The 8,699-nt window shown below is 48.5% G+C and overlaps 1 protein-coding gene across 2 annotated transcripts in view; it reads left to right on the top strand.

Annotated features, from left to right (window-relative positions):
• Positions 1-7,908: 7,908 nt before the first annotated feature.
• The window catches only part of LOC127959613 (protein odd-skipped-related 2), a 6,181-nt gene continuing 5,390 nt past the window's right edge, over positions 7,909-8,699 (top strand). Inside the window, exon 1 of one of the 2 annotated variants that reach the window (XM_052558894.1) lies at positions 7,909-8,212. The gene's annotated coding sequence lies outside the window, so the exon portion shown is untranslated. The remainder of the gene's footprint in view (positions 8,213-8,699) is intronic. The other variant, XM_052558892.1, reaches the window with a different exon arrangement.

Raw genomic sequence — 8,699 nt, 5'->3', positions numbered from 1 at the left:
AGCAGCAGACGTGAGGATCAGTGAAGGGTTAAAGACTGAACACACTGCTAAATGGGACAATGGATAGTTACAACACATATGATAAACTGTTTAATAGTGATTTAGAAGCTTTGATAGGTATCAGTGTTTCTGACATTTAATACATATTTCTGTAACAGACTCTATAATTGGAAGTTACATTTACGTCTATATTATTGTTTTATTGATTACTGTTTTATGTGTGATGATTGTTTTTCATAGATTCTGCTGTGTTTTACGTTCTGGTCAGGTGTGTGTTGTACATGGTTAGTTAATGGATGCCGTAGAGAGTCAGTATGTTCCATTAAAATGTGAAAACACAAGTGCAGAGCTCATGGTCTTTGCTGTGGTTTTGATTTAAGACCTTAACAATGAATCAACAAATGCAAGCGAACTTTCTGCCAGCGCTAGTGCACAAAACATTTCAGCGCTGCCATACAAATATACAGAGCTGAAATCTAAACAGGACTCGCTCCAGGTTTCACCAGCATGTTATTCGTCTTTCTTCTGCTAATTGTTTTAGCAAGCGTTCTTCAGACTCTCGGTCATTAATCAAAGTGGGAAAGCCGACCATCAGCTGTGGCATGTTTTGTGTTTCCTGTGCTGGTTAATTGGAGCCGTGTTTGGGACGAAGAAGTCCCTCAGCGAGTCAGACGGGACATCTGCAGTGAATGAGAGAATACAATGTTCATCACTCAAGTCTTCTTCATTTCTATACAATAGAGATTCACAGAAATAAACAGGAAAATGACAGAATAATTCATGCAAACTTCAAATATAAGACGGGTTTTTTTCTCATCTAATGAAGTCAGTGCAGTTAAATCAAAAATAGTACTGAGCTCAGTGTTTATTCACACCATCTGAGTGTTTGACAGGTTGTGTTTCTGATTGTAGGAAATGGTGTGTGTGTGTGTGTGTGTGTGTGTGTTTCTACATACACTGCTAAGGTTGGACAAATACACTCATTCTTCAGTGTGACTATTTACCACATTTTATAATAAAAAAGTCATGAAAACTATGAGATATAATACATTCAGTCAGTGTCAATACTGCTTCTGTATGTGTGTATATTGAAGCTTTTGAGCTGCTCATATGTTTTCTTGAGGCGTGAACGGCAGCACTGCGAGACCATTATTTTAACCCTTTAACAACAAATATCAGCTGACGTCTCATTACCAAATCAGTGCTTGGCCTGGCTGCTGATGAGGAAAAACATGGAAGCTCATGTTGTTTACATTCATTCTGCTATTTCCTTCTTTCTGAACCGTTGACAGAGCAGAGTCATGTAATACGTGTATTAAAAATAACAGTAAAGCCTTTGAGTCGAGGCCAGAACAGCCCTAGCAACTGTTCTGAGGAGCACAAACCTGCCGTCGCTCGTCGACATGTCAGCGGAGCAGAGCTGTGTGATAGTGGAGCGTTTAAACACGTTTCCTCATAATCTGTGTGTGTGTGTGATAACCAACCTCAGGGAGGAAATAGTAGTAAGACCTAAAAACACAGCGGAAAGGCTTGTGGGGTTTTTTATGGAAACGAACATTTAAACTCCAAGCGTGCGATCACCACATTAAAGCGGCGTGTTCTGGAGCTGACCGCTGGCATGCTGTTCCTCTGCCAGCACACTGCTTTTCATTAGACCTCCCGATTCTTTCTGTTGATTTGGCAAATTAACTTACAAGAGGCAGAACACACCATTCAGACTGGAAAAGAGCGTAGCAGCAAATTGCGTTTATCAAAAACACACTTGAGCACTGTTTACCTAATGTGATCTGATGGAGGGAGGACTGCAGAAGTCCTCACAGAGCAAACCTGTAAACTCAGCCTTCACTTTTATAGTTCAACTCCATTAGTGATCTCTCACATCTGTCATTAGCCTTCAATCTGAGCAGCTGATGATATTCCAGTGGACACACACACGTTATCTATAATACTTTCTATCATTCATTCTTGTGCCTCCTGCAGTATCTACATGTAGTTCTAGAGGAACATGTAAATTAAATGACTCAACATTAGAAATAAAAACAAGTGTCAACAGCAGTTATTTCTACAGTGCATTTATTGAACGTTCACACACATGATCCCACTGGATACATGTGGATCAAACATAGTTCTACAATTTACAAAATGTATGTTGCATTTATTGAAACGTTTCATTTAAAACACTGATTCTTTCACCTTTTTATGGCTGAATCATTAAGTCAGTTCATTTAAGTTGAAAAATATTTGTACTGTAACTTTAAAACAGCGAGTTGAGGAGATCAGATGTGCAGCTGAAGTTAAAGCTGAGTCTCCAGCCAGTGTTTGCTAATCTGAGTCTCTGTCCGTTTCCTTTCTTCCAAATGAGCCGTGTGGATCAGAAGCATCTCTTTCGAGTCGGTCGTGACTACATCGGTCCTCGCCAGCAGCAGCTGTCCTGTGCAGGAAACACTGGAGATCATGATGATGTTTAACACGGCTCTCTGCTCACAGACGCGCTCCACAGCAGCAATCTGTTAAACGTTGACCTGCGCAGGTCAGGCAGAACTACTACGTCTACTGTGCCAAAATCTGTAAAAGTCCAGCAGCCTTATTTATGATTTCATTTATAATCATCAAGTGTGCCGTTACAGAGGGGGCAAGCAATCAGTTTCACCATTTAGAGCCGTAATGCATCCACAGTGACATTAGGAGGGATTTATAAATCTAGCGGTCGGAGTAATTGTGGCTGTGGAGCTTTTACAGCCAGCTGTAAGCGAGCGGCGAGATCCACACAGAAAAGTGCAGCACATCCCGCTCCGATCGAGGTCACTCTCGGAGAATCCCTCCCACCGAGGCCTTCCTCTGCTGCACATGTGAAATCCATCCCGCCGCGTTTATAAGCTGCTCTCGCTTGCACCATCAAATGGAGAACATATTGGCAGAAAATGTCGGTACTTTTGAGAGCCCCTGCCGAAAACAGCTGAGAGCCGGCGCTGCACGTCTGTATCGCGTTCCAGCCTCAGCCTCCTTTAATTGCTTGGCCACATGTCAAAGGAAGTTCTGACTGACCTCCTGAAAAACTGTTAAACTGGACGGATCCAGCCGCTGTCAGGCCCGCGCCTCCAGAAGGTGTTTAATAAAACCCTGGTACATCCTAAAGCCTGCAGGCCCATAAATCAGCTCTGGTACTGGCCTGTCCACCGCAGGACGCATCTGTGTGTGTCAGTGTGTACGACGGGTGCCAGACGGCTCTGTTGAATACAGATGACGTGGACGGGAGAGACGCTCACACTGTCGTAATGCATTAGCTGACGCTCAAGGCTTGAGTTTTATTGTGCCGTGCAGGTTTGAGCAGGTCCACCTCCATCGGACCAGCGGCCCGCAGGTGACTCTCTCTCCTGGTTTTACGGCGCTGCGCTGGTGCTGGTATATAACAGCTCATTTGGACCTCCCAAAACCCACAGGCTGCCCACATCCACGGCCGCTAGCATCCCACGCCAGCCATCATACCTCCCTCACGTCAGTGTCGTAAACTGCTTAAACCCCTACTAAAAGCACAAATACCTTCTCAGAGCGAAGTAGACATTTATAAAACAGCATTTCCTGTCACCATTAACATGATATTCAGAAGCGCATTACTGCGACTGACTCAAGCGCATCTGATTTGTTCGTGTGAACGAGCCTCTCGTGAATAACAGAGTATTTCCAGCAGCAGAAGTGTGTGTATGAGGAGAGTCATTCTGACTGACTGACAGCAGTGAATGAGATGCGCCCAGTGAGAGCAGAGTGTGTGTGTGTGTGTGTGTGTGTGTATGAAGGGGCTCATGGCCTAATAGTTAGAGAGTCAGACTCATGACAGGAAGGTTGTGGGTTTGAGTCTTGTACCAGAAGGGACTGTAGGTGGAGGAGTTAATGTACAGCGCTCTGTTCTGCCTTCAGTACCACGACAGAGGAACACCAAACCCCAAACTGCTCCCTGGGCGCCACAGCAAAAAATGGCTGCCCACTGCTCCAGGTGTGTGTGTGTGTTCACTTTCACTTTCATGAGTGTAGACCGTGTGTGTAGTGCTTGTGCTGAGAGATGCACAGACATGTGTTAAAGTAAATGCTTTTGGGACTCTGAAGATCTGTTCACTCACTGAGACTGGTGGTCCTGCCAACCTTCATCCAACCCACGTAAAGACCATCATTCTTCTTTTTCTTTATTTGGAATGTATTGTAACCCATACTCTGAATTGGTGCTCTGCATTTAACTCATCCAAGTACACACACACAGCACTGAGAAGTGAAAACAAACACACACACAACGTGAACACACACCCGGAGCAGTGAACACACACACACACCGTGAACACACACCCGGAGCAGTGAACACACACCCGGAGCAGTGAACACACACACACACCGTGAACACACACCCGGAGCAGTGAACACACACACCGTGAACACACACCCGGAGCAGTGAACACACACACACCGTGAACACACACCCGGAGCAGTGAACACACACACACACACACACACCATGAACACACACCAGGAGCAGTAAACACACACACACACACACACCATGAACACACACCCGGAGCAGTGAATACACACATACACACCGTGAACACACAGCCGGAGCAGTGAACACACACACACACACACACACACACACACACCGTGAACACACACCCGGAGCAGTGAACACACACACCGTGAACACACACCCGGAGCAGTGAACACACACACACACCGTGAACACACACCCGGAGCAGTGAACACACACACACACACCGTGAACACACACCCGGAGCAGTGAACACACACACACACCGTGAACACACACCAGGAGCAGTGAACACACACACACACACACACACTGTGAACACAAACCCGGAGCAGTGAACACACACACACACACTGTGAACACAAACCCGGAGCAGTGAACACACACACACACACACACACTGTGAACACACACCCGGAGCAGTGAACACACACATACACACCGTGAACACACAGCCGGAGCAGTGAACACACACACACACACACCATGAACACACACCCGGAGCAGTGAACACACACACACACCGTGAACACACACCTGGAGCAGTGAACACACACACACACACACCATGAACACACACCCGGAGCAGTGAACACACACACATACACACACACAGTGAACACACACCCGGAGCAGTGAACACACACACCGTGAACACACACCCGGAGCAGTGAACACACACACACACACCGTGAACACACACCAGGAGCAGTGAACACACACACACACACACACTGTGAACACAAACCTGGAGCAGTGAACACACACACACACACACACACTGTGAACACACACCCGGAGCAGTGAACACACACACACACACACACTGTGAACACACACCAGGAGCAGTGAACACACACACACACACACACTGTGAACACAAACCCGGAGCAGTGAACACACACACACACACACACACACACACTGTGAACACAAACCCGGAGCAGTGAACACACACACACACACACTGTGAACACACAGCCGGAGCAGTGAACACACACACACACACCATGAACACACACCCGGAGCAGTGAACACACACACACACCGTGAACACACACCTGGAGCAGTGAACACACACACACACATACACCATGAACACACACCCGGAGCAGTGAACACACACACATACACACACACAGTGAACACACACCCGGAGCAGTGAACACACACACCGTGAACACACACCCGGAGCAGTGAACACACACACACATACACACCGTGAACACAAACCTTGAGCAGTGAACACACACACACACACACACACCGCGAACACAAACCCGGAGCAGTGAACACACACACACACACCATGAACACAAACCCGGAGCAGTGAACACACACAGTGTACACACACCCGGAGCAGTGAACACACACACACCGTGAACACACACCCGGAGCAGTGAACACACACACACCGCGAACACACCGTGAACACAAACCTGGAGCAGTGAACACACACACACACACACACCGTGAACACAAACCCGGAGCAGTGAACACACACACACACACACACACCTGGAGCAGTGAACACACACACACACACACTGTGAACACACACCCGGAGCAGTGAACACACACATATACACCGTGAACACACACACACACCGTGAACACACACCCGGAGCAGTGAACACACACACACACACGCACACACATACACACCGTGAACACACACCCGGAGCAGTGAACACACACACACACACTCACCGTGAACACACACCCGGAGCAGTGAACACACACAGACACACACACACACACTCACCGTGAACACACACCCGGAGCAGTGAACACACACACACTCACCGTGAACACACACCCGGAGCAGTGAACACACACACACACACACACACACACCGTGAACACACACACCGTGAACACACACACTGTGAACACACACCCGGAGCAGTGAACACACACACACACACACCGTGAACACAAACCCGGAGCAGTGAACACACACATATACACCATGAACACACATACACACACACCGTGAACACACACACACACCGTGAACACACACCCAGAGCAGTGAACACACACACACACATACACACCGTGAACACACACCCGGAGCAGTGAACACACACACACACACTCACCGTGAACACACACCCGGAGCAGTGAACACACACACACACACACACACACACACACACACTCACCGTGAACACACACCCGGAGCAGTGAACACACACACTCACCGTGAACACACACCCAGAGCAGTGAACACACACACACACACACACACACCGTGAACACACACCCGGAGCAGTGAACACACACACTCACTCACCGTGAACACACACCCGGAGCAGTGAACACACACACTCACCGTGAACACACACCCGGAGTAGTGAACACACACACACACACACACCATGAACACACACCCGGAGCAGTGAACACACACACTCACCGTGAACACACACCCGGAGCAGTGAACACACACACACACACACACACACACCGTGAACACACACCCGGAGCAGTGAACACACACACACACACTCACCGTGAACACACACCCGGAGCAGTGAACACACACACTCACCGTGAACACACACCCGGAGCAGTGAACACACACACACACACTCACCGTGAACACACACCCGGAGCAGTGAACACACACACTCACCGTGAACACACACCCGGAGCAGTGAACACACACACTCACCGTGAACACACACCCGGAGCAGTGAACACACACACTCACCGTGAACACACACCCGGAGCAGTGAACACACACACTCACCGTGAACACACACCCGGAGCAGTGAACACACACACTCACCGTGAACACACACCCGGAGCAGTGAACACACACACTCACCGTGAACACACACCCGGAGCAGTGAACACACACACACACACACACACCGTGAACACACACACCGTGTACACAGCTATATATCCAGCGCCAGGGAGCAGCTGGGGGTTCAGTCTTGAGTATTGAGGGAGGAAGAGAGCACTGTTCATTCACTCTCTCTCACCTACAACTCCTGCCAGACCCGAGACTCGAACCTGTGACCTTCTGGTTACAAGTCCAACTCTGTGATCATTAGGCCACAGCTGCCCCCGTCTACAGGGCATCTACAGGCCGAAGCTGTAAACAATGACTGAAACTCATCCCCTCGTCCTGATCCTTCACACACTTCTCTCTGTGTCACTCGTGTGGGATCTTCAGAAGTGCCTCCACTAGATCACAGAGACGTTCTGCTGTAAACCAGCGTGACGGGAAATGCTTCAAACAGCGAGAGCAGACGAGCGCGGGGTGATTCACGGCTGATCTCAGGACGGTGTGTGACATGGGTTTGTTTCTCACTGCATGTAAAGCGTCACGTGTCGTGTGTTTGCCATGTAGTTTTTCACATATTTTTCATTGTTGCGACCTAGAAATTATGATAATTCATATTTAGAATGTTTTATTTAAAATAACCACTGAGATCATCACAGGACAGAACTGGCCGTCTGTTCTGGGACCTCTCCTGACTGCTGAATGAGTGTTTGAGGCAGTGTGTAGCGTTTCGGGGTGTTTCTGAAGGCGGGGGGCAGGATGAGCTCATGCGAGGGGGCTGTAAACCACAGCAGGTACGGCTGACATCCTGTCTCACTGTCACTGCTCCGTCTCAATCAAGCTCCAGGAAAAGCTGCTCGCCACCTTTCAGCCTGTTCCAGGTAAAGTTCACCTTACCTACAAAACCTCTTTTCTTTAGTCTTCTTTGTTAATGCCGCTCCAGACAGTCGAACGGATCGGAATCATGTGTCGAGGCCTTTCGATCGAGCGGTTGCTCCGTGGTGTGACTCTTCATCACTTCCTGCTGGAGACCCCTACAAAGAGTTGGATATCAATAAAACAAAACGGCTAGCCAGCAGTCCTGTCGAGTGTGTGTGTGTGTGTGTGTGTGTGTGTGTGTGTGTGTTAGCAGCTGCTCGATGCGGCCACTGGGTCAGTTTGTTGAGCTTCAAGCGGAAGTTCAGTGGCTGATTGTTCGGGCGGCCATTACAGCGAGAGAGAGAGAGAGAGTGTGTGTGTGTGTGTGTGTGTGTCTGGTGCTCTAACATTCACACACTTCTGTGGCGGATCAGTGTGTGTGAGAGAGAGACCTCAGACAGTGTCCAGACACTCAGATATGTGAGCTCATAACTGACTGATTAGTGGGTA

Source organism: Carassius gibelio, chromosome B6 (genome assembly GCF_023724105.1).
Source record: "Carassius gibelio isolate Cgi1373 ecotype wild population from Czech Republic chromosome B6, carGib1.2-hapl.c, whole genome shotgun sequence".
In the NCBI taxonomy this organism is placed as follows: Eukaryota; Metazoa; Chordata; class Actinopteri; order Cypriniformes; family Cyprinidae; genus Carassius; species Carassius gibelio.
This window is presented reverse-complemented; position numbering and strand designations above follow the sequence as displayed.